The 27,738-nt window shown below is 44.9% G+C and overlaps 1 protein-coding gene across 8 annotated transcripts in view; it reads right to left on the bottom strand.

Annotated features, from left to right (window-relative positions):
* CREB3L2 (cAMP responsive element binding protein 3 like 2) overlaps nt 1-27,738 on the bottom strand; it is a 316,327-nt gene that overhangs the window by 30,846 nt on the left and 257,743 nt on the right. The window lies entirely within an intron of this gene.

Genomic DNA, 27,738 nt, shown 5'->3' with positions numbered 1-27,738 from the left:
GCCTCTCCTTCAACAACAGGCTAGGTCTCCCACCATGTTATTCATGGTTTCACCATATTCACAATGGTTTTTAATGGAAAACAGCGAATAACATGTGAAAAAGTTATTCGCAGTTTTTCTGTATTCGCTGGTCTGTTAATCCCCTATCACAGCGAATACGGAGGGAGAAGTGTACCTCAACTCTCAGAGCTAGATACATTAAAAAAGGGTCAGTAATACTGCATGGGTCCGTGCCATCTGATTTTTAACCGATTCCAAAAGAGCAATTGAAGCACTAAAGTTTGCATGCAAATGATTTGCACGGAGGTTCGCCATAATCCCTGTCTCTCCTGTCTAATGGATCACTGGGGGGGTGACTCACACATATGCAGAGCCAGCAGGGGTAGCCCAAACAGCTGAAAAGCATGGGAAGCGCCGAAGCAGCCTCCTGCCACTCATCTGTTCAAGGCAAAGAAAACAAAAAAACAAACAAAGAAGGTGACTGGTTGGTGCTTGATCTCCTTTATTGGGTAATATAACACTGACTCAACACGATCGTGTTTCAGCCTAATAAGGCCAGCCTCAGGAATCTATAATATAAAAAATAATACAATTTTCTAAAATATGATTTTTTTTTTTAATGAACACAATATCTGTCCCCATAAAAAAAAAGTATATTCAAGTATATACTTGAATATAAACCGAAGTATCCTTTTTTCCCTCCAAAAAGGGGGAAAAAAGGTTGACTTGAATATAAACCAAGGTTAGAAATTTGTTAGACTGTTCACCTTCCCTCCCCATCAGCTATCTTATAAGTCACTGAACATAATACAAATATCTGTGATGCATATATCGCAAAGCTAACATACCATATTTTTCACTCCATAAGACGCACCTAACCATAAGACACACCCTAGATTTAGAGGAGGAAAATAAGAAAAAAACCATTCTGAACTAAATTCTCTCTGCTAGGCTCTGCATCCAACCCCACACTCCTTGCCAAGCTCTGCACCCTGCCCCCCCTTCCCTGCCAGGCTCTGTACCCTGTCCCCCCTCTGGTTGTCTTGTGGTAGGCCAGGACAGGGCAGGTAGGGACAGGGCACAGGGCCCCCCCTTCAGCACTGAAGCTTCCTAAAATTACCAGTTAATTCCAGTTCATAATCAGATGAGCCAGTTCAGATTCTATTCCTACTATAGAGGGGGCCAGTTAGTTCAGATTTTTTAAGATCATATATAGATCTTGGAATAGTAATTTAAAACCTGGATAAACCCAAGCAGCACTGCCCAACAAAGTTATTTCCATCTCAAGTCTCCAAAGAGTTTCCTGCGTTCCAGGTACTGCTGCCTTCCCGAGCCATCCTTGTCAAGTCCCTGATAGAGGAGCTCGGGTTTGGCAGAAGGCTCCCGTGGCAACAGAGTCCAGGTCTCAGCCTTCTCCTCTGGGGCTTGCGATCTCGGGCAGGCCATGCTTGATGACAACGGGGGATCTGCGCTGCTTGCGGGCTGCGACAGCGGTGGGAACCCCCACTCTCGGGTAGTCCTGTTCGTATTTGACCTTTCAGGCAAGCCTCGTGCTTATCTCCTTCTGCAGCAGCTCGCACCAGCAGTTCTGCGTGTGGGTACTGAACAGGTCCCTCATCTTGCCGCAGGGCCAATGCAGGGACTCCTTGACAGGGGCTCCAGTGGCAATGAGAGGCGCTGTGTTTATGGAATGCGTAGCCTCTGTGCACCCTGGTCTCCAGGGAAATGGAGGAGGTGGGGAGAAGCGCGAGGAGGGAGGGTAAAGAAGGAGGCGAAGGTTGTGCTGCGATTAAAAACAGGTACCAGGGGGGGGGGGGGCCCTGCCACGATTAAAAACAGGTACGGGAGGAGGGGTTTGTGGCATTCACTCCATAAGACACACCCTTATTTCCACCCACTTTTTTTGGGGAAAAAGTGCGTCTTATGGAGCAAAAAATACGGTATTCACAACAAGGCCCTTACATAGGAAAACACAACTACAAAGCAACCACAAACTTAAATAAAGGTAGACAAAAATCAAAATTTAAACCTGAAGAAGCCAAATGCAGTTAAACACCATAAAAAGAGAAACAGCATTCTACACTTTAGAATATAAAAAGAAAGTAGTGCAAATTTTGACTCCTAGCGGGGATGGGCGTGGACGGATTTGATTTCTGTCCCCATGCAACTCTCTAGTGGAGAAACCATCATTTGGTTTTTGTCAGCCCAGCCTTAACTTGCTGGCCTTACCAATGTCAGCAAAGGTCTCTCACACCCCACTCACCTTATTCACCATTGTTTCAAACAGTTTACAAAAGATAGGGGTACTTAACTTCAGTAGATTCTATTTTTAGAACAAGCTTCAAACATATATATGGGAGATTAGAACACCCCCCCTCTCTCTGGAACATTAACCCCTCTGGATTCTCTAAGGCAGGTAAACTGTCTTTTCTATCTGTACAATTGTAATGCTTGATGTATCATTATAAATCTTGCATTTCTATAATATTAAGCCTATTTCTGCACAATATATATATTCTTTATGCAAGTACTCTTAGCTGTCTTTGCCAGTAATTTCACTTCCTAATGAGAATCTTCAACAGATTGCTTCAACATTACTCCTCCAAAACCTTACATTTTGGGGGCTAAACCTTATACTTTTCTTTTCACACGCAAACTCATTCTAGAAAAAGTGCTACATACCTCATTGCTGAATATCACTATGGTCACCTCTGAAGTACTCCCGTTGGGAAGCTATGCACCGAAGCTAGCACCTAGTCCACCTATCACAACAGTTTTGGAACTCTTTCTGGAATGCCCATCAGAGCTGTCGTCATATTATCCTTGATGTCCTGAAAATGTCTTCCTTTCAATATTTCCTTTATCTTTGGGTAACGAAAAATATCATTCGGAGTCAGATCAGGTCAGTAGGGAGGGTATTCCAATGGAGTTATTTGTTTTCTGGCTAAAAACTCCCTCACAGACAATGCTGTGTGAGCTGGTATATTGTCGTGATCCAAAAGCCATAAGTTGGCGAAAAGTTCAGGTCGTTTTCGTCTAACTTTTTCATGCAGCTAAAAGCACTTCCAAATAGTAAACTTGGTTAACTGTTTGTCCAGTTGGTATAAATTCATAATGAACATTTAACAATCCCTCCGATATCAAAAAAGGTTTGCAACATTGTTTTGACTCTTGAATTGGACTGATGGAACTTTTTTGGTCGTGGAGAAATGACTGATTTCCATTTTGCACTCTGACACTTTCAGGGTCATATTGGTACACCAATATTTCATCACCAAAGATAACACGACCCAAAACATCGTCTTGCCTCTCCAAAGGGTCTTGGCAACCTTCAATTCTCCCATGCTTTTGTTCATCGGTGAGCTCCTATGGGACCATTTCTGCACACACCTTTTCTCATGCCAAGATTTTCATCTATGATTTTCCTGTTTCTCTATCGATGTTTACTTGGTTTGCTATGCTTCTCAGTCAACTAACTATTTTGACACACAATTTGACAAATTTCTGCAATGTTTTCATCAGTTCTGCTCATTACTGGCTGCCCTGATCTTTCTTCATTAGTGACGCTTTCTCTCCCTTCAGAAAAACTTTTAATCCATTTGTACACTTTCTTCATGGCATTATCCCTATGAACTTGGACTAACATGTCTCTGATTTCAATTCCACTCTTGCCAAGTTTAACAAGAAATTTAATGCTTGTTCACTGCTCTAATTCAAGCTCTGACATTCTCATGATGGTACACAAAAAAATGCTCAACAATAATGAATGCTGCTCATAAAGACACCATCACACATCAACACGAACACAGCTGTGAGACACTGATATACCAAGGTTATGAAACCTTATCAAGCTGTTTGTACAGTGTTGCCAACGTAAGCACATAGAGACATGTTTGCGAACTTGGCAGACCTCGTATACATATTATACGCGCTTATTTTCTGTGTGTATTAGCTGCATATGATTTCTGATTTCCCTTATTAAAAAATTTACTTTGGTTATTCATTTGCAAGTATACAGTCATGTGAAAAAATTAGGACACCCCATGAAATATTTAGTTCTTTCTTAAGAAATGTTCACATATCGATGTCAAATCTTTTTTTTATTTATCTCTGGAAAAGAAAGTGATGTGATTGCAGATAAACAACAAAAATTTTCCTTACTCATGAAACAAAAGATATCCACAAAAATGTGTATTCTAACTGAGGAATAAATTAGGATACCCCACATATCCTCCCACTTAAAGTGGCTCAAATCACACATAGGTGTATAACATCAGGTGCACATGATTAGAACATAAAGATAAATTAAAAAAATATTTGATATCGATATGTGAACATTTCCTAAGAAAGAACTGAATATTTCATGGGTTGTCCTACCACACAGGTGTCATCTTTGCAGCGGTAAGTGCATTTTGAGCTGCCTACCGCACCGACACCATCTTCACAGTGGCCAGCACATTTTGAGCTGCCTACTGCGCAAGCACCATCTTCACAGTGGCCAGCACATTTTGAGCTGCCTACCGCACAGGCACCATCTTCACAGTGGCCAGCACATTTTAAGCTGCCTACCGCAAAAGCACCATCTTTACAACAGCAAGAGCATTTTATGCCACCTACCGCACAAGAGCCATTTTTACAGCAGCAAGAGCATTTTGTGCCACCTACCGCACAGGTACTCCACTTCCAGCAACAAGCACCATAGGTGCCTTCAATACTATATATACAAATGGTTTTAAGTGAATTATAATTGTTAATAATTTTATTGTATGTAACCCGCGCAGAACTGTGGATGCTGCAGGCTATAAATCTTCAAATAAATAAATATATATTGACCACCGTAAAGGCCCCTGATGTTCAAGACCAACTGAATATGCTGCTGTGGAATGGGCTAGCCAGGCTACTGTAGTAGCATACTGTGCTAAATCCTGTCAACAAGCCCCTAGCCTCAACTGGGTATGAGCAAGGTAAGCGAGATACTGCAGATCGCCACTCTCAGACTCCTGCACATGCATTATGTGCGCTTAATGAAGATGTCAATCATATGCATCAATCAACTGCATCATCATTGGTGGAGCAGAGCATATCTTCTCTCAACTGCCTTCATGGAATTCATATTGATGCTCCCCCCCCCACAGGTTACAGCTCTACTCCTAGACATCATAGCACAACCAGACGTCCTGCAAGAAGATCCCCTCATCATTCCTGCCACCATTCCAGGACTATGAGGCATTATGATGAGGACTGTGATTCTGACTTATCTCTTCCTGTTTCTAGCAGGTATGACAATGATGAATTCTCAGATGGCAGTCTTTCAGATTCAGTTTCATTGCCTGACCAGACTCTAGCCCCTGCCAGCCTGTCCTTTACCAAGTTTATTAAGCAAATGGGGCAAGATCTTCCAATTAAAATGGAGTCTGAAGCAGAAGCCACTGCAGAATTCAGAGAGGCACGCAAAAACAAGGATTTGCCCAAACACTGCCTCAAGGTTCCTCTACACAACATTAAGAAAGATGCCTTGCTCAAAAACTGGTAATCCTCTCTTCATATACCAGTTGCTCCAAAGAGATTGGATTTCCTTTACAAACTTCAGTCTGCCCCTGGGATTGACAAACCACAGCTACCACACCAGTTGCTAGTAGTAGAACTCTTCTTAAAGAAAGTGCACAGCCCTGGAACTTATGCTAGTGCTGTCCCTGGCGGCGAGGGCAGTACTCTAGATAAGTTTGGTTGCAGGGTGTTCCAGGGCACCATATTCATGAGCAAAATCCTGAATTACACCTTCTATATGTCCTTCTACATGAAGTTTCTTGTCCAGAGTACATACACTTGTCCAAGTACATACCCTACATCTCTCAGGGTATTGGCATCTTAGGAATGACCTCCTGGAAATCAAGAAATACATGGCTTGCTCTACATATGATGCCTTTAATGTAGTCTTTCACACCTTAGCAGTGTCCATCGCTATGCACAGACAAGCTTGGCTCAATCTCAGATCTAGATGCCAATGTTCAAGATCGTCTTTCCAACATACCCTGCATGGGTGATGACTTGTTTGGTGATTGTATAGAGGAGGCCCTCAAAAGATAAAAAGACATCCTGACTGTATGATCATTCTTTCCTCCTCGAAAACAGAATCTCAGTGACCTAAGTGCGTCACATAGATAGGATTTTAGATAGTGCTGGGGAGGAGACAGCTGTCCTGGTACATGTAAGTACTAATGACATAGGAAAATGTGGGAGGGAGGATCTGAAAGCCAAATTTAGGCTCTTAGGTAGAAAGCTGAGATCCAGATCCTCCAGGGTTGCATTTTCAGAAATGCTTCCCATTTCACGTGCAGGACGGAAGAGCGTTCCAGTTTTCCACCACTCTCTAGGTGAAGAAGAACTTCCTTACGTTTGTACGGAATCTATCCCCTTTTTACTTTAGAGAGTGCCCTCTCGTTCTCTCTACCTTGGAAAGGGTGAACAATCTGTCTTTATCTACTAAGCCCTTCATTATCTTGAATATTTCGATCATGTCCCCTCTCAGACTCCTCTTTTCAAGGCAGAAGAGGCCCAGTTTCTCTAACCTCTCACTGCACGGCATCTCCTCCAGCCCCTTAACCATTTTAGTCGCTCTTCTCTGGACCTTATTGAGTAGTACTGTGTCCTTCTTCATGTACGGCGACCAGTGCTGGATGCAGTAATCCAGATGGGGACATACCATGGCCCAGTACAGCAGCATGATAACCTTCTCTGATCTGTTCGTGATCCCCTTCTTAATCATTCCTAGCATTCTGTTTGCCCTTTTCGCCACTGGACAGCTTCATCAACTTGTCGACCAGCACTCCCAAGTCTCTTTCCTGGGGGGTCTCTACGAGTACTGCACCGGACATCCTGTATTCGTGAATAAGATTTTTGTAACCAACATGCTTCACCTTACACTTATCCACGTTAAGCCTCATTTGCCATGTCGCGGCCCATTTCTCAAGCTTGTTTATGTCACGTTGCAGGTCTACGCAAAATCCTTCTGTGTGTTCACTACTCGAAATAACTTCGTGTCGTCCACAAATTTTATCACCTCGCTCATCGTACCAATTTCCAGGTCGTTTATAAATATGTTGAAGAGCACAGGTCCAAGCACCGAACCCTGTGGCACTCCACTGGCGACGCTTTTCTAGTCCGAGTATTGTCCATTTACCTCCACGCTCTGTTTCCTATCCGCCAACCAGTTTTTAATCCATGTGAGCATCTCAACCTCGATTCAATGGCTCGCAATTTTTCGAAGTAGTCATTCGTACAGGACCTTGTCAAACGCCTTATGAAAATCCAGATTTACAATGTTAACCGGGTCACCCTTGTTTACTCCTTCGAAGTGCAGCAAGTTTGTCAAGCAAGATCTTCCTTTGCTGAAGCTGTGCTGACTGGCCCTCATCAGATTGTGTCCGTCTAGGTGATTAATAATGCGGTCCTTTATCAGCGCCTCTACCATCTTTCCCGGTAACGAGGTCACTCACCGGTCTGTAATTTACCGGATCTCCCCTTGAACCTTTCTTGAAGGTCAGCGTAACATTCGCCACTTTCCAGTCGTCCAGAATCCTTCCCAATTTGATCGACAGATTGGTTATTAGTAGAAGCAGTTCAGGTATAAGCCCTTTCAGTTACTTGATTACCCTAGGATGGATGCCATCTGGTCCATGGGATTTATCGTTTTTAAGCCTGTCAATCTGCCTGCATAACTCTTCTAGACTGACCGTCAACCCAGTCAGTTTCCCGTCTTTGGTTCCTAGGTATAGTCTGCCAGCTTCTGGTATGTTGCGTATATCCTCTTCTGTAAACACAGACGCAAAAAAGTGTGTTCAATTTGTCAGCAATTGCTTTGTCCTCTTTCAGCACTCCCTTTATTCCATGGTCGTCTAATGGCCCCACCGCTTCCTTCGTGGGTCATTTCCCCCTAATGTATCGAAAGAACTGCTTGAAGTTTTTCACCTCCTTGGCAATTTTTCCCTTGTCCCTTTTGGCCCCTCTTACTGCCTTATGGCATCTGCTTTAATGTTGCTTGTGCTTTTTCCAGTTTTCGTCCCTTTTTGACCTTTTCCATTCTTTAAACGAAGCCTTTTTGTCTCTGATCGCTTCTTTCAGTGAGCCATGCCAGTTCTTTATTCTTTTCCCTCTTGGATCCATTGTTGATACGTGGTATATATAGATTTTGCGCCTCGGTGACTGTGTCCTTAAAAAGGGACCACACTTGCTCTATCATTTTTAGAGCACTTATCCTCTTCTTAATCTTCTTCCCCACCATGAGTCTCATCCCTTTGTAAATTCCCTTTTCGGAAGTTCAGCGCCATGGCCATTGTTCTGGATTGTTGTTTCGCCCCCGTGACCAGGTTGAAACAGATCATATTGTGATCACTGCTTTCCAGCGTCCCTTCTACTTCTACATCTTGAGCCGGTCCTCCTAGTCCATTTAGAATTAAGTACAGAATTGCATTTCCTCTCGTATTTTGCTTGACAAGTTGTTCCAGGAAGCAATTGCACACTGCATCCAGGAACTTGGTTTCCCTACCGCAGCCGGAGGTGCCTAGGTTCCAGTCTATCCCTGGGTAATTGAAGTCACCCATGATAACTGTATTGCCTCCCTTGCAGTTGTGTTTAATCTCAGCCACCATTTTTTCATCAATTTCTTCGGAATGCCCTAGGGGATAGTAGTAGATGCCAATCTTCATTCCCGTTCCATTTGTTCCCGCAATTTTCACCCACAGAGATTAACTTTTTCTTCGTTTCCGGCATGTTCTCTCCGGCAGACTCTATTCCTTCTTTGACGTACAGGGCAATGCCCCCACCTTTTTGACCAATTCTGTCTCTGCGGTATAGCTTGTATACCGGTAGCACAGTGTCCCAGACGTTTTCCTCATTTCATCATGTTTCCGTGATGCCAATGATGTCAAGTTTCTAATTCACCCATCTTATTCCTTAGACTCCTTGTGTTCGTGTAGATACACACCGTGTTGAGTTTGCGGCATGTTACCTTCTTGCGCTTTCTTACCTCTTGCGTGCCTTTTGATCCGTCCGGATTTTTTTCTGTCCATGATCTGCTGAGTCTTCCCCGCTAACTTCTTGCATGGTATCCTCTGGGTATACCAGTTCCTGAACCATCGACTCTCTGTCAACTGTAGGTTTTTCCCTTCTTCCTAGTTTAAAAAACTTCTCAATTTCTCTCTTGATGTTGCTTGCAAGTAGCGTTACGTCTCCGCTGAGGTGGAGTCCATCCTTCCTGAATAGCTTGCTCTTCCCACAGAGCGTCATCCAGTTGAGCACGAAGTGGAATCCTTCATCCTCACACCAGTGTCGCATCCATGCATTGACTGCTTGCAGCTCCGTCTGCCTCTTCTCATCGGCCCTGGGTACCGGCAGGATCTCTGAGAACGCTACCCTCTACGTTCTGGTCTTCAGCTTCTTTCCTAGCAGCCAGAACTGGTCCTTCAGTAATTCCCTGCTGTAGTTCCTGTTGCTCATGTTGTTAGTCCCCACATGGATCACCACTGCTATATCATCCTCTTCCACGCTGCCGATGATCCTGTCAATGCGGCTCACTATGTCTTCTATTTTGGCTCCTGGTAGGCAAGTCACCAGCCGATCCCGTCTTCCTCCCGCTATGTAGCTGTCGACTTGTCTGATGATGGAGTCCCCCATGATGATTGCTGTCCTCTCTACCTTCTCTTGCCTCTCTAGCTGCAGGTCCGTGTCCTTGGTGTATGACCATCTCTCCAGCCTTAGGTCTGTGTCGTCCGTGCACTTCCATCTTCCCTCATCCTGGCATTGGCTTATACCAGACTCATCTTCTTGTGGGTTCACTCCGCTGCTTCCAGATCTCACTGCTGTGTCACCCATTTCTTCCTTGTGGCTGTCCTCCAGGTGGTCCTCACTCCCTTTAGGTGTATCTCGACAGTTCCACTGTTGCTGGTGATTTTCCATGGCCTCCCTGTATGCCTCCTCGATGAACTTCTCCAGCTTCTGGACTTCATCCTCAATGGTTTCCTCTGTTTCGTCGTTCTCAGCATCTCTGTCCTCCTCCACTTCTCAAAGTGCTTCTAGTTCCAGTATTCTGCCCTCTAGGAGTCTAAATAGTTTCTTCAGGCTCTCCAGTTCTCCGCATCGAGTGCATACATAAGACTGCCTCACAGAGGGGAGGTAGTCATAAATATGACAGATGGTGTAAAAAACTGGGTAGCTCATCTTCTTGCTTCCATCTGCTGCTTCCATAGCTGCTGATGTTCTCTGCATCTACTGCTGCTGGTATCCCCTGCGTCTGCTGCTGGTGTCCCCTGCGTCTGCTGCTGCTGGTGTCCCCTGCGTCTGCTGCTCGTGTAGTGACTCGCCCCTTCTGAAGGCCCTTCGCAAAGGCGCTCTCGCTAAGGCAAGTGCCTTTAACGCTCACCTTCGACGTGCGCCGAACGTGCTGAGTGCTGTTGGCTCCTCCCCTTTTAAGGGGGAGCTCCAGATCGGTGGTTTGTTGACATTGGAGGGGTGAGTGTAGCTACCTCTCGCCGCTGCCCCTCACTCTTTTCTGCCTCCTCTGACTCTTTTTCCCTCTTCTCTCCTTCCTCTTCCTCAGGCTCTCTCCTGCCTCCCAACTCCCTGTCAAGATTGCAGGTGTATTGAGATAAATCTGCGAGTCGTAGGCATAGAGGTGATACTGAAAGCCATGGAAGATTAGAACACCAAGGGAAGAAGTATAGATAGAAAAAAGAAGTGGTCCCAGGACAGAGCAGTGGAGGATCCACCACAGCATACGCTAGAGGTGCGATGAGAAAGATAGGAAGAAAACCATGTGATAACAGTCTTGAAATCCAAATGCAGACAGAGTATTGATGAGTAGGCGGTGATTTACTGTGCCAAAAGCTGCAGATAGATCAAGGATGAGGATGGAGTAAAGCCTTTGGATATGGCCAGGAGCAGGTTATTGGAGACTTTTGTAAGGGCAGTTTCAGTAGAAGAAGGTGAAAGCCAAACTGAAGTTGGTCAAGGATAACTTGAGATGAAAAAAAGTCAAGACAACAGCAGTGAACAGCACGCTCAATATTAGATTCCTAGTATGTGGCGAGTTAGGATAAAAACTTGTATTGCTAACTATGGCAAATTGTAACCTGTAAACTGTATATTATATATGTTAAACCTGTAACCCGTTCTGAGCTCTTTGGGGAGAACGGGATAGAAAACAAATTAAGACAGGACAATAGTTAGAAGGGTAGGTAGGGTCCAGTGAGGGTTTTTTGAGCAGTAACAATGGCATGTTTGAAGGTGTCGGGTACAACTGTGGTGGAGTATAATAGATAAAAACTTGTATTGAAAAACCTTGCACTGTAACTATGGCAAATTGTAAGCTGTAAACTGTATATTATATATGTTAAACCTGTAACCTGTTCTGAGCTCTTTGGGGAGAACGGGATAGAAAACAAATTAAGACAGGACAATAGTTAGAAGGGTAGGTAGGGTCCAGCGAGAGTTTTTTGAGCAACGTCAGGTTTGAAGGTGTTGGACACAGCTGTGGTGGAGTGTAATAGGTTGAGGATATAGCAGATAGAGGGGATGATAATAGGAGAGATAGTAGTATGTAGATGGGTGGGGATGGGATCAGAGGAACAGGTAGCAAATTTGGGGGAGAAAAGAAAATGTGCAGTTTCCTCCTCAGTAATTTCAGGAAAGGAAGATGAGGTGGCAAGGGACGAGGGGGGGGGGGGGGGGTTGGTAGAGCGGGCTGGAAGAGATAGTTCAGTTGAGAACTCAAGGTTAATTTTGTGAACCTTGCCATGGAAGTACACAGCCATAGTCTGGGGGGAGAGTGACAAAGGGGTTGGAGGTGGGGGGGGAACCTTGAGTAAGGAGTTCAGTGTGGCAAAGATGTGGTGAGGGCTGGAGCCAAGAGAGTCAGGCAGGCAGGTGTAATCTTGGTTGACACGTGAGAGCGCGGATTGGAAGATCAGAAGGAATTTAAAATGATTGAAGTCAATGTCAATATGGGATTTGAGCCAGAGCAGTTCAGCAGACCTGGCACAGGAACGTAAGTAGTTTCATAGTTCATAGTTTATTAAAATTTGATTAAACGCTTTACATAAAATTCAAAGCGTTGTACAGTAAAAGTTTAAAATACTAATTTGAGAACAAACTACAAATAATAAACAGTCATATGAGAAACAAATTTGGAGGAAAGGAGGACAATAAAACAAAAGGGAAAAAGGGAAGAACTACAATTTATGAGAATAGAGAACATAAATGGATAGAAACAGTAGGGTATGACAAGGTAAGGATTGCAAGAAAGAGAGAGAAAAAATAAAAATAAAGATTATTTAAAAAGGATAAATCAGTTGTAGGCATCTTTAATAAGGAGAAATTAGGTTCTTACCTGCTAATTTTCTTTCTGTTAGCTTGTAGACTGGTGTAGTCCTTACGAATGGGTAATATGCCTCACTGCTACCAGCAGGTGGAGACTGAGATCAAATTTGTATATCAGTATAGCATGCCCCTCTTGCTACTCCAGTTTGCCGAACAGCCAAGCAGAACCTAGGAAATTTCTTAACTGAAAACCAGTAAATGATACTCCAAACAAGAGTGTAAGAAAACAACAAGCATCTTTAAACAACTGTTGGAACATGTATAGAACTTGATCCTGGAAGTAAAACATCCCCACAGCTCACCAGCTAAGCTAGCTGAGCCATCGTCGCTGTTCTTAATTCTCCCTGGCCCTAGAAAAATACTAGAACCCCCAGAAAAATTCAAAATCTGCCTGCGAGCAAAAACCCGCAAACACTGCACAAAGATAGACAGGGTGGGAGAATATACCAATCTACAAGCTAACAGAAAGAAAATTAGCAGGTAAGAACCTGATTTCTCCTTCTGTATCGCTTGGTAGACTGGTATAGTCCTTACAAATGGGACGTACCAAAGCAGTACCCATTAAGGTTGGGGACCCCCGAAGGGCTGACACCAGAACACGTTCACCAAATACCACGTCTCGACGCGCTTGAACATCCACATGGTAGTGTCTTACAAAGGAATGCAGAGAAGACCAAACTGCAGCCTTGCAAATATCCACTGGAGGCACCAGAGAAGATTTAGCCCAAGAAGCTGCCTGACCCCTAGTGGAATGAACCTTAAGAAATTCTGGAACAGGCTTTTTCTTCAGAAGATAAGCAGGAGCAACAGTCTCCTTGATCCAGCATGCAATAGTAGCCTTAGAAGCGCCATCCCCCTTATGAGGACCCGCTAGAAAGATAAAGAAAAACTACCTTTTGCAGAAAGGAAGAAACAGGCCTCAAGACAATCCGCTCCCTAAAAAACTACAAAAATAGAGCCCTACAAGAGAAAGCCTGCAGTTCAGAAACATGTCTAGCTGAAGTAATAGCCACCAAGAAGACCGCTTTAAGAGTAAGGTCCTTTAAAGAGCAGTCGCACCAGAACTGACAGAACCATATTCAGATCCCAAGATGGAACAGAGGGTCGTATGGGAGGCTTGAGCAACTTGGCCGCCCACAAGAAGCGAATCACATCAGTCAAACGCTGACCTTTCAATAACCCCCGGAAGGCTGACAAGGCTGCAAGCTGAACCCAGAGAGAAGACCAAGTCAGGCCCCTACCAGGCCATCCTGCAAGAACTCTAAGATGTTAGGCAGGAAAAGAGACCACTCTACGCGCATCACACCACTCCTCAAATAGACGCCAAACCCTCACATAAACCCAAGAGGCAGAAAGCCTCCGGGACCCCAAGAGAATTGAGATCACTTTATCTGAATTCCCCTTCTTACCTAGGCTATCCCTTTCAAGAGCCAAGCCGTAAGACAAAAGGGACCCGGATCGAACATTGGAATGGTACCCTGAGTTAGATGGTCACCCAAGAGAAGCAGAGGAAGGGCCACCAGATAGCTCACCAGATCCGTGTACCACAGTCATTGAGGCCAATTCGGAGCCACGAGGCCTGGATGGTGAAGTATGCGGTGAAGAACTCTGCCCACTAATGGCCACGGAGGGAACACATACAACAGCCCTTCTGTTGGCCATGGTCGAATCAGAGCATCCAGGCCCTTAGGCTGACCATCTCTGTGACGACTGAAGAAGCAGAGTGTTTTGGCATTGACACTTGTGCCCATCAGGTTCATGAGGGGCTGACCCCAAGACTGCACTATCAACTGAAAAGCCACCCGGCTGAGACACCAATCTCCGAGATCTAGCACATGATGACTGAGGAAGTCCGCTTGAACATTCTCCACTCTAACTATGTGGGAAGCTGATATTTCTTGAAGATGCGACTCCGCCTAGGCCATGAGCAGTCTCGCATCCTGTGCCACCAAAGTGCTCCTGGTGCCCCCCTGATGATTGACATAGGCCACCGTCGTGGCATTGTCCGACAGAACCCGGACTGACTTGCCCATCAGAAAGGAATGGAAGACTAGTAACGCCAGATGGATGGCTCTGATCTCCAAAACATTAATCGACCAAGAAGCCTCCTCCGTGGACAAGGTGCCCTGAGCTGAGTGACCTAGACACTGAACTCCCCAACCGAGAAGACTGGCATCTGAGAGCAGCACCGTCCACTTCGGCTGATCCAGACTCGACCCTTGGACAAGATGGGGTATCTGGAGCCACCAACGAAGACTGCCCCGAGCTGAGCCCAGAAGCGGAACAGGGTGATCTAGACTGTGCCTCTGAGGCAACCTCCTCCGAAGAAGAGCATACTGAAGAGGACGCATGTGGACCCGCAACCACCTCACTACATTGAGGGAAGCCACCATCGACCCCCCAGATTGGAGGAAATCCTGCACCTGAGGACACCAGGACGCCATAAGCAGGTGAATCCGAGATTGCAATCTGCTTACCCGGGTCTCCGGAAGGAAGACCTTCCCCAAGGAGGTGTCGAACAGCACGCCTAGATACTTCAGGCGCTGAGAGAGAGACAGCCAGCTCTTGGCAAGGTAGATTATCCATCCCAATGACTGCAGAAACTCCACCACCCGAGCCATGACCCGGGTTCTCTCCTATAACGACTTCGCTCGAATCAACCAGTCGTCCAGGTAGGGATGAACTAGAATGTCCTCTGCGCAACGCCGCCACGACGACCACCATCACCGTGAACATCCGCGGAGCCATGGCCAGAAGAAAGGGAAGTGCACAAAACTGATAATGTTGCCCCAAGATCATAAAGCACAGGAAGCGATGATGGGAGGCCCGAATAGGAATGTGCAAGTAGGCCTCGGTCAGAATTAGAGAGGTCAGAAACTTCCCCGGCTGAACCGTCAGAATCACTGACCGCAGAGTTTTCAAGCGGAAGGAAGGCACATGAAGAGCCCTGTTCACCCCCTTCAAATCCAGGATGGGCCAAAAGGACCCATCTTTCTTTGGCACCACAAAGTAAATCGAGTACCAACCTTTGCCTTACTCCTGCGGGGGAACTGGAACCACCGCATGGAGATCCAACAATCTTTGATGGGTCTGGCGAAAGGCCTGCTGCTTCCACTCCACCTGCGTGGGAGAAGCAAGAAAACGATCTGGCAAGTAACGGACAAACTCCAGAGCATAACCGTCCCGAATCATCTCCAGAACCCACTGATCGGACGTGATGTCTGCCCACTTTGGATAAAAATCCCTCAACCGGGCGGCCATTGGAACCAAGACGGGCGCTGGCAAGGAGTCATTGGGCAGGACAGGTGGCTGGGGACCTGGCGGGAGTGCTACCCGCACCGCGGGGGGCCCCACGAAAGGACTGCATGCCCTGGAAGAACCTGCCTTTAGAGGGCCCAGGGGACTGAACAGAGGCAGTTCCTTGACCAGGGCAGAAACAGTGGAAATCACGCCCACGAGCAGTTCCACTGTGAGCCAGCGGCCTAGGCCAAACCTCCGGCAAACGAGGCACTTTAGAATCAGTGAGAGTCTGAACCAACCTGTCCAGGTCCTCACCAAACAAGAAAGATCCCTTAAAAGGAAACTTTGTCAACATAGCTTTGGACGCCGAGTCCGCCAACCAAGCGCGACACCACAAGGTATGGCGAGCTGACACTGCAAACGCCAACAACTTGGCAGAAGCTCGCAAGAGGTCATGCATCGCATCTTAAAGATAAGAAGCACCCAATTCAATCTTTGCCACTACACACCTGAGCAATTCCTAATCCTCAGTTTTACAGTCAAGAAAATGCTTGGCCCAGAGAAAACACGCCCGAGCCACCAGCCCGCCACACATTGCCGCTTGGACCGCCAGAGCTGTCACATCAAAACTTACGCTCCTCCGGGTCCTTCAATGCTGCACCGCCCTCAACAACCTTTTAGAGATAGCCGAGACCACTGCATCCACTACAGGCGACTTCAAAGTGTCCCTATCCCCTTCAGGAATGGGATGAAGGCGTGCCATGGAGCGCGCAAAATGAAAGGGAGCTTCTGGCACCTGCCATTATGCAAGCATAATATCCCGAATATCCTGATGCATAGGAAAAGAGTGGGAAGCAGAGCAGATCCTCTTAAGCAAGGGGTCCACTGTATGCGGGGGCTCTGACACGGTGTCCTCAAAGTGCAAATCCGAGGAGACCTGAAGAATTAACTCATGAAACTCTTCCCGCTGAAAAATGCACACCACAGACGCATCTTTGCCAGCTGGGGGGGGGGGGGGGGATGCTCAAACCCCTCACTGGCGGAATCTAAGAAAATACTTTTTTACAGAAAGAGTAGTAGATGCATGGAACAGTCTCCCAGAAGAGGTGGTGGAGGCAGAGACTGTGTCTGAATTTAAAAGGGCCTGGGATAGGCATGTGAAATCAATCGGAGAGAGAAAGAGATAATGGTTACTGCAGATCGGCAGACTAGATGAGCCATTTGGCCTTTATCTGCCATCATGTTTCTATAAAATATTGGCTATGCTCTCCATAAAGAAGTCAAAAGGAGTACTGATGCTTAGATTGAGACTGACTTTTATGGCCTTTTTCTAGATCAATACCTATTTATTCAATTTATTCATAAGAGATATGACTAAAGGACTTAGAGGAAGGGTATCACTGTTCGCCGACGATGCCAAACTTTGTAACATAGTAGGCAGTGGCTTATCACCTGATAATATGACACACGACCTACTGCTGCTGGAACAATGGTCAAAAACTTGGCAGCTAGGCTTCAATGCTAAAAAATGCAAGATAATGCACTTGGGCAGGAGAAACCCACGGAGAACTTATGTACTAAATGGTGAGACCTTGGTTAGAACTACGGCGGAACGCGATCTAGGAGTAATCATTAGCGAGGATATGAAGGTTGCCAATCAAGTGGAGAAGGCTTCCTCCAGGGCAAGACAAATGATGGGGTGTATCCGTAGAGGTTTCGTCAGCAGGAGACCTGAGGTTATGATGCCGTTGTACAGAGCCATGGTGAGGCCTCACTTGGAGTACTGTGTTCAGTTTTGGAGCCCACACTACCGAAAGGACGTGCGGAGGATCGAGTCGGTTCAGCGAACGGCCACCAGGATGGTCATGGGGCTCAAGGATCTCACGTATGAAGAAAGACTAAAGAAGTTGCGGCTGTACTCACTTGAGGAAAGAAGAGAACGGGGAGATATGATTGAAACGTATAAGTACATCACGGGACGCATGGAGTCAGAAGATGATATCTTCTGGCTCATGGGACCCTCAACCACCAGAGGGCATCCTCAGGGGAGGGAAGTTTCATGGCGATCCCAGGAAGTACTTCTTCACCGAAAGAGTGGTGGATCATTGGAACAGACTCCCACCCCAGGTGATAAAGGCCAGTAGCGTAACGGATTTTAAGAAAAAATGGAATACTCACGTGGGATCTTTAAGGGAGTAAATTCAAGGGGGGGATACTTGGAATGGGCAGACTTGGTGGGCTATAGCCCTTTTCTGCCGCTTTTTCTATGTTTCTATTCATTTAAGGGAGGAAGTTTCAAGTTTCAAGTTTATTGATTTTTAATATACCGACCATCAACAAGTATCTAGCCGGTTTACAATAAAAGTTAAAATCAAGGTAAAATTATATTTATAGATTATAAAATTAATAAAAGAGAAAGAGTAATGGGGAGAGTGAACATTAAAGACATTTGACAATGATAGACATAAAAGTGAGGTTAACAAGGAAGGAAGGGGAAAAGTTACATTATAGTGATGAAGAAAAAAACCAAAACAAAACAAGGTTTGAATGTGAGAGGGAGAGGGAGGGAAGGAACAGAGGAGGGGGGGGGGGGGCGCTTCTTTAAAGCGGTTAGGTGAATGGTGAAAGAAGAATCATGAGTAATAAAATGCATCTTGAAATAAGAAGGTTTTCAGATTAGTATTAAATTTATCAATGAGTTTTTCCTGACGAAGTTGGGATGGCAGAGAGTTCCATAAAGTAGGAGCTACTACTGAAAAGTTGGTTTTTCTAGTATAGATGAATTCCTTTATAGAGGGAATGGATAGTAAATTTTGGTCAGCAGATCTAAGGGTCCGTGATGGGCAAAATGGAATAAGAAATTTGTCAAGAAAGGATGGTTGATGGGAAGATTTGATTTTAAAGACCAACATAAGAGTTTTGTAAGTGATACGATGTGTAATGGGTAGCCAATGCGCTTCTTTCAAAAGAGGAGTGACGTGGTCATATTTCCCTAGTTTATATATAAGTTTTATTGCAGTGTTTTGGATGAGCTGAAGATGTCAGGTTTCTTTTTTAGGAATTCCATTGTAAAGAGAATTACAATAATCAAGGTGTGAAATGACTAGGGAATGAACTAGGGTCGTGATTGCTTCGGTTTCAAGGATGGAGGTTAAAGATCGAATAAGTCGTAGTTTGTAGAAGCAGGTTTTTACTAATGAACTGATATGATCGTGAAATGTTAAATCTTTGTCTATGATAACCCCTAATAATTTTATTTTTGTTTCCATTTTTATAGGCTGAGATTTAAGGCAGATTTTTCCTGTTACTGTTTCGTTAGGATTGGTTGAGAAGAGAATACCACAAGATTTATTAATGTTGAGGGAGAGTTTGTTTGCAAAGAGCCAATCACTTATTTTATCTAATTTTGAATTAATTTCTTGTATATCGGTGATGTTTGTGGAATCTATGGGGTGAAGTATTTGGATGTCATGAATGCATGCTAGACCAATTTAAGAGTAAGTTGAAATGCTTTCTTTTTAAAGATCTCCACTAGAGCTCGTTCCTCTTTAGAAACCAGCCACCTGAATGCTAACTTGATCCTCAGATGCACCACTCCACATTCAAACTATTTCATTACGTTAAGCTTGATGTGAAAAATCTTCCCTGGATCAATTTTTTGACAAAGTTAGCCGAATGGGTGATATATAATATAATTTTCAATTTGAGGGAAAATTTTATAGACAAACGCAAGGAATAGCGATGGGAGCAACCCTAGCCTCCTCGGTAGCCACGTTATATGTAGTCAGATTTGAAGCACAAGAACTATATGGTTCAGTTTACTTTCAGAAAATTAAGGTATGGAAGCGCTTCCTGGATGACATTTTTTTCTTATGGATGGGCACGGAAGAAGAGTTAAAAGGGCACGGAAGAAGAGTTAAAAGAATTTATAGTGTGGTTAAACAATAGACCCAAATTTAAAATTTACCATCACATACAGCAAAAATTTTATTGACTTTTTGAACATACATATTCAAAAAGAAGACATCCAAATAATGACTGACATATAGAAACACGTTTCTTCATTTTTTAAGCTACCATCCTTATAAACTGAAGTTTAACCTCCCGATCAGTCAATATCTAAGAGCAAGAAGAATATGCTGTTCGATGGAGAAGTTTCAACTGGCAGAGAATGATTTGGAACGTTTTTTTAAATCGTTGATATCCGAAGAAAGCAATAAAACAAGCATATCTAAGATCTAAATTTGCAAAAGAACACATAATACAAGAAGAATGTGATAGAATGACTTGTGTTCTCCCATACTCTGAAGTGGCTAAACAGTTAATATCATTGATTAAGACACAAGGACATATAGTCCAGTTTTATGAAGGCTTTGAAGAACTGCCAAGATTCACCTTTACTAAAGGCAAATCTTTGGGACAATTACCGATACAACATAAACATCAAAATATGGAAGGCACTGGTACACATAAAAAATGAGGAAGATGTCAATGGTGTGAAACTACATTAGAAGGAGAGGAATGGATGGATCTCCAAACAAAAACCACGATCAAAGTGAAAGACAATACTATATGCAAAACAGCAGGAGTAATATATATTTTAGTTTGCCCCTGCAAGCACTAAACGCCTGATATATTTGAGACTTAATGAACACAAGTCTCATATTAATACAGAGAACAAAGAAGTGCCAATTGTTCAACATTGGTTGATAAAAAAACATAACATAACAGACATTAGATAGAGAGTTATAGATAATATACAGGGGAGGGAGGGTAGCAACATGGAAGAAGTATTGAATTTTAGAGAACAATGGTGGATCTAACAATTAAATACAGTAGCTCCCCATGGATTAAATAAAGAATTAGAATGGGGTTCTCTGATCTAACCGTAGGAGGGATAAATAATTAAAAGAATTAATTTAAAATGGGGAAAATATATATTGAAAGATAGCGAGCTCTTTTTTTTTCCAGTGAGGCAGTGATAGTTTAAAAAGCTTTTTCCTCCATGGATCAGCAAGTAAATTTTGAGGGATGATGTCAGTACGCTTAGCACATCACTCTCAGCTGATTCTCTACATGAGGTATGAAAAGTGGAGTTTACCAAACTGCCGCCATCTTTACTTATTCAAAATTGTAGTTGAGATCGATGGCGTTTCATTATTAGGTAGGATAAAACTTATAGATTATGCATATGAATTTATTTAACTGTTTTTATGCATGAATGTTTTATATTTGGCTATATGTGCCCTCTTAATGCAGCTGTATTTCCGTACAGGGACCCAACCTTGAAAAAGCCCTTGTCGCGAAACATGTCGGCGAAAGCAGTCCTTAACAATGACCACAAAACTAAAGCTAAGTCTTTATGATTAAGAAATAAATTATACATATATTAAAGTATTTAAAACTATTATTAAAAGATTGAATTAAAAAAAAAAAAAAAATATACAGTGGTGCCTCGCATATCCACGAACGCCTCGCACAGCGAACGCTGCGCACAACGAACTTCATGTCTTGCTTCCTACAACGAACTTCGTTTCACACAACGAAGTCGCCCGAGCTGCATCCTTCCGCGCAGGCACTGCGCTTAACTGCCCTCTCTCCGCCTGGCTCCCTGTGCAGTGGCGGACCGTCGGCTCGCAGGGGCCCGGCGCCTACTGCTGATGCGTTGGGGGGGGCGGAGCTACTCTCGCCGCTTCCCCGATGCTAGAAAAAAAAAAAAAAATGAACAGTTAAGTCCCAGTTTTTGCCGCTGAGACTCTGCCCTCTCTCACTGTAAAATTAGACTCTACTTAGTCTGTCTTTAAATTTAAAAAATGTGTGTTGTTTTAAAAACCAATTATGTTTTTAGATGTATCTAAATAAAAATAATAACAAAAAATTTATCTTTTTTTATGTCATCTTAGCATATTTTATGCTACAGAACGAATTATTTTTTTTAACATGTATTGTTATGGGAAAACGCGTTTCACATAACGAACTTTTCGCATAACAAACTTGCTCCTGGAACCAATTAAGTTCGTTGTGTGAGGCACCACTGTATATATATATATATATATATATATATATATATATATATAAAAATTATAAATTGATCCAGGGAAAATTTTGCACATCAAGTTTAACGTAATGAAATAGTTTGAATGTGGAGTGGTGCATCTGAGGATGGTTTCTAAAGAGGAACGAGTTCTGGTGGAGATCTTATATGAATGAATGCTTATAAGAACATAAGAATTTGCTGCTGCTGGGTCAGACAAGTGGTCCATCGTGCCCAGTAGTCCGCTCCCGCAGTGGCCCTCAGGTCAAGACCAGTGCCCTGAGACCAACCCTACCTGCTTACGTTTTGGTTCAACAGGAACCCATCCAACTTTGTCTTAAATCCCTGGAGGGTGTTTTCCCCCATAACAGCCTCTGGAAGAGCATTCCAGTTTTCCACCACTCTCTGGGTGAAGAAGAACTTCCTTACATTTGTACGAAATCTATCCCTTTTCAACTTTAGAGAGTGCCCTCTCGTTTTCCCTACCTTGGAGAGGGTGAACAACCTGTCTTTATCTACTAAGTCTATTCCCTTCAGTATCTTGAATGTTTCTATCATGTCCCCTCTTTTCAAGGGAGAAGAGGCCCAGTTTCTCTAATCTCTCACTGTACGGCAACTCCTCCAGCCTCTTTACCATTTTAGTCGCTTTTCTCTGGACCCTTTCGAGTAGTATCATGTCCTTCTTCATGTACAGCGACCAGTGCTGGACGCAGTACTCCAGGTGAGGGTGCACCATGGCCCTTTACAGCGGGCTCGGTAAAGTCTTTTGACAAAAAGTGTGGTATTATTGATTCTTTTTAAAGATGCCTTCAACTATAAGCTCTCCTGACTTGAATCGTTCCGCAGGGTCTACCCTGCAACCTTCTTTTTGTCTTATTTTCTTTAAATATTGTATTTCTTTCCCTCCTCCCTCATAATGCGTAAGTTTTGTCTGTTAGATATATGTTGTATGTTTTGTCCCCCTAAAAGTTATATGGATTTTAGTTATGTACATCGCTTTGAAGTTTGATTAAGCGATCAATTAAATTTTAAATAAACTTGGAAACTTGGATGATTTTAGAGAAAGAGGAAGGCTGATTGTAGCAATGCCTGGAATTGTAATATGAGGTATATGAGGATTGTAATATGAGGTGTCTGGAACTGGTAGAGAATCTGTGAGATGATGTTGAGGACTGAGATGTCTGTGCTTTTGAAAAAGAGCTATAATTGTATCGTTATGCTTTATAATTTTATCTGCAGCTTCTTTAATTCTCTCTCCAAATAAGGCATCTCCCTTACTAGGGACATTGAAGAGTCATTCCTAGATTGAATTTTCAAGCTCAGAGACTCAAAGCCAGGCCATTCTATGCATGGCAATAGCTACAGCAGATATTCTGGAGAAGATATCAAAAGTTGCTTGGGTCATGAACCTCCTAACGGTAAACAAGTTCTTGGAGAGCTGTTGAAATTTGAGTTGTTCATTGAGAGATATTGATAGAAATCAGACAGTTATTTTATTATTTATTTATTCATTTTCTATCCTGTTCTCCCCAAAGAGCTCAGAATGGGTTACAGGTAAGCATACATAATATACAGTTAACAGGTTACAATTTGACATAGTTACAGTACAAGTTTGCAAGGTTGTATCCTAACTCGATACATACTAGGGGGTCTACATACCAATGAACATAATATAGAGTTTACAGATTACAATTTACCATAGGTATCCTTACAACGCAAGTTTTTTTGTTTTTTAAGTAGAGATTTCACATATATGAACATGTAGTCCATTATTCTGTTAATGAGCATTGTAAATTGGAAGGTGCATTTATCAAAGCAATCCAACGTCCTACCCTCTCTTCCAGGGGGAACAGAAGAATAAGAACAGGAACTATGTGAATGCTTCAGAGCAGACTCTACAAGCAGGGAATTTTGTTTAAACTGAGGTCTGTTTGTATCCTATTCATAGATGTATATTTTCAAAACACTTACACACAAAGTACCAAAGGTTTCTATGGGACTTTGTGTGTCTAAGTGCTTTGAAAATGAGCTCCATTGTATCTTATTTTCCTTGGAGCAACCTGTACTGATAAGGAAGTCTCCCAGTTTTTCAATAAAGCATTTTTCATGACTCTGTGTAGGAGGACTTTGATGCATTCATTTGGAAGAGAGTTTCATAGTCAAGGAGCTCTAAAAAGCTCATAACTCTCTCACCTTTGCAGTCTGCTTCATTTTAAAACCTCTATTCCTCTCTGTAAATCCACTGTAGAGCTGAATCTGCAGTCCCTGAAGTAAGTCTCCAGCCGTCTGTATACTAGTGCTGCTCGAATCAGGAAAAAAAATTTCGATTCAATTCATCCTATTGAATCAATTTTTTGATTCGATTTTCCTGCCCCTTTGCCTTCTCCTAACCACACTGGCGCTGTGGTGTAAACAAAATAAACAAACAAAAAATACTTTTCCTCTCTCTGTTAAATCCTAGCTCACGTTTGCGGTCTAACACCAGCTCTGGCAGGATACACATTTCAAATCTGACATATTGTAGTCACAAAACAAAAAATAAAATTAATTTTTCTACCTTTTGTTGTCTGGTCATTATTCAAATCTTGTTGGTCCCCGGCTCTGGTTGTCTTCTAATAACTTGCTTGCCAGGGTCTCCTTCTTTCTTCTTTCTCTGTGCTAACCATCCATCTTCTATCTCTGTCCTCCCCTTCCGTTTCCCTTCCCTCCCCTGAAGATCTGGCATCTTTCCTTTTTTCCATCTCCTTTCACTGATACACCTTTTCTCAACTACCCTTTCATCCAGCATCTCTCACTCCTTCCCCACCACCCCAGGATCCACCATATCTCCATTTCTTTTCCCAACTACCCTCCTATCCAGTATCTCTATCCCCCCCCCCACACCATTCCTTGTGTCCAACTTCTCTCCCTTTCTGTTTCTTCCCTCCCTAAATCCCTTTGTCCACCATCTCTCTCCCTTTCCTCTGTTTTTAGACCCATTATTTCTTCCCCCCCCAAAGTCCGGCATATGCACGTCTCTTTGAACCCCCTCCCTCCCTCTGTGTACTTCTACACCAGGGCCCCCGTCCCCTCCAGGTCTGTCCCCCCCTGAAGGCCTGCCTGTCCCCCCTGAAAGCCTGCCGGTCCCCCTTGAAGGCCTGTGCCACCATCCCTGAAGGCCTGTCCCCCCCTTTGAAGGCCTGCACACCCCGAAGGTCTGCCTGTCCCCCCTGAAGACCTGTACCACCTCCCCCCCAAAAGAATACGCACCCCCCCCGGAAGACCTGCGTGTTCTCCCTGGCCTCCCATACACCATTTACCTAATATCAGCAGCTGTAGAGAAGATTGCCGCTGCTAGCGATCTTTGCAAGTTGCCATAGGTTTTTGGAGCTGTTTCCTCTGCCACAATCCTGCCTCTGACGTCAGAGGAGGGGTGGGACCGCAGCAGAGGAAACAGTTCCGAAGACCTATGGCAGCTTGCAAAGATTGCTAGCAATGGCGATCTTCTCTGCAGCTGCTGATATTAGGTAAATGGTGCGTGGGAGGCCAGGGCGGAAGCCGGACACCAGCGGGAGGCCAGAGGGGAAGCCGGACACCAGCACTTCCTGACTGACCCTCCCATCCCTTGCCCTCTAAAGCAGGTGCGGCAGCGGCTGGCCAGCAAGAGACAATGCTGCCGCTCCTGCTTTAGTGCTGCCCGATTCACATTTCGAATTGGTTCACCGATTCACTCGGGTAAATCGATTCGAATTGATTCAAAACAAAACAAAAAAAATTGGCTTCCCGATTCGGCTGACCCTCCCCCCTCGCCCCCTAAAGCAGGAGCGGCATCGCTGCACTTGCTGGCCGGCTGCTGCCGCACCTGCTTTAGAGGGCGAGTTGGGACGGTTAGTCGGGAAGTGCTGGTGTCCGGCTTCCCCCCCTGGCGTCCCCGCACCGTTTACGTTATAGGAGCAGTCTGCAGAGAAGATCGCGGTGCTAGCGATCTTTGTAAACTGTTTCAGAGCTGTTTCCTCCGCCGCAATCCTGTCTCTGACGTCAGAGGAGGGGGCGGGACCGCGGCAGAGGAAACAGCTCCGAAGAAGTTTATAAAGATCACTTGCACCGCGATCTTCTCTGCAGGCTGCTTCTATAAGGTAAACGATGCGGGGAGGCCAGGGGGGAAGCCGGACACCAGTGGGAGGCCAGGGGGAACATGCAGGCCTTTCGGGGTGGGGGGGGACAGGCAGGTAGGCCTTCAAGGGGGGGGGGACAGGCAAGCCTCAGGGGTGGGATGCAGGCCTTTAAGGGGGGGACAAGCTTTCAAGAGGAGGGGACAAGCCTTCAAGGGGGGACACGCAGGCAGGCCTTCGGAGGGGATGTAGGCCTTCAAGGGGGGGACAGGCAGGCCTTCAGGGGTGGGATGCAGACCTTTAAGGGGGGGGACAGGCCTTCAAGGGGGGACAGGCCTTCAGAGATGGTGGTACAGGCCTTCAGGGATGGTGGTACAGGCCTTCAGGGATGGTGGTACAGGCCTTCAGGGATGGTGGCACAAGCCTTCAGGGATGGTGGCACAGGCCTTCAGGGGGGACAGGCAGGCCTTTAGGGGGAGGTGCAAATCTTCAGGGGGGGGACAGACCTTGAGCTGTTTCCACCGTCGCGATCCTGCCTCTGACGTCAGAGAAGGGGCGGGACCGCAGCAGAGGAAACAGCTCAAAGCAGTTTGCAAAGACGCTATAACTGCGATCTTCTCTGCAGGCTGCACCTAGAAGGTAAACGGTGCGGGGAGGCCAGGGGGAACACGGAGGCCTTCCCGGGGGAGGTGGGTGCGCAGTCCTTCGGAGTGGGGGGTGGGACAGGCCTTGGGGGGTGCAGACCTTCAAGGGGAGGGACAGGCCAGGGATGGTGGCACAGGCCTTCAGAGGGAACAGGCCTTCAAGGGGGTGACAAGCCTTCAAGGGGAGGGGACAGGCCTTCCAAGGGGGGACAGGTCAGGGATGGTGGCATAGGTCTTCAGGGGGGACAGACAGGCCTTCAGGGGGGCAGGCCTTTAAGGGGGGACAAGCCTTCAAGGAGGAGGGACAGGCCTTCAGGGGTGGGGGGACAGGCCTTCAGGGGTGGGGTGCAGGCCTTTAAGAGGATGTGCAGGCCTTCAGGGGGGACAGACCTTCAGGGGAGGGGGACCCTGGTGTAGAAGTACACGGAGGGAGGGAGGGTAGGGGGGTTCAAAGAGACGTGCATATGCCGGACTTTGGGGGGGGGAAGAAATAATGGGTCTAAAAATAGAGGAGAGGGAGAGAGAGAGATGATGGACAATGGGATTTAGGGAGGGAAGGAACAGAAAGGGAGAGAAGTTGGACACAAGGGATGGTGTACTGTGGAGGGGGAGGCTAGAGATACTGGATAGAAGGGTAGTTGGGAAAAGAAAGGGAGAGATTGTGGACCCTGGGGTGGAAGGGGAGGACAGAGATGGCAGATGGATGGTTAGCATGGAGAAAGAAGAAAGAAGGAGACCCTGGTAAGCAAGTTATCAGAAGACAACCAGAGCCTTGGACCAACAAGATTTGAATAATGACCAGACAACAAAAGGTAGAAAAACTAATTTTATTTTCTGTTTTGTGATTACAATATGTCAGATTTGAAACGTGTATCCTGCCAGAGCTGGTGTTAGACCGCAAACGTGAGCTAGGATTTAACAGAGAGAGGAAAAGTCTTTTTTGTTTATTTATTTTGTTTACACCACAGCGCCAGTGTGGTTAGGAGAAGGCAAAGGGGGTGAAGAGGCTATAAAATAAACCCACCAGGATGTTTGGAAAAAAAAAAACAAAACCCCACCCAATTGGGCAGGAAAATCGAATCGAATCGAAAAACCAATTCAATGGGCTGAATCAAATCTAAAGTTTTTTTCCTAAATCAGGCAGCACTAGTGTCCATAATGGATACATGAAAAAAACTCTTGTAGATGAAAGCAATACCACCTCCTCTTTTGGAGTGTGTAGGATACTGCAGCCTAGGGGGCAGAGCTGGGCTAGTTTTGGGCTGTTTGCCTCAGAGCCGTTTGCCTCTGAGCCATGTTTCAGTGAAGGCGAAGCCTATGTCTTTAGAGTATATCAGTTCATTTAACAGCAAGAGTT

This window comes from Geotrypetes seraphini, chromosome 9 (assembly GCF_902459505.1).
Source record: "Geotrypetes seraphini chromosome 9, aGeoSer1.1, whole genome shotgun sequence".
Taxonomy (NCBI): domain Eukaryota; kingdom Metazoa; phylum Chordata; class Amphibia; order Gymnophiona; family Dermophiidae; genus Geotrypetes; species Geotrypetes seraphini.
Note: the sequence above shows the minus strand (reverse complement) of the source record. Positions and strands in the feature narration are given on the sequence as shown.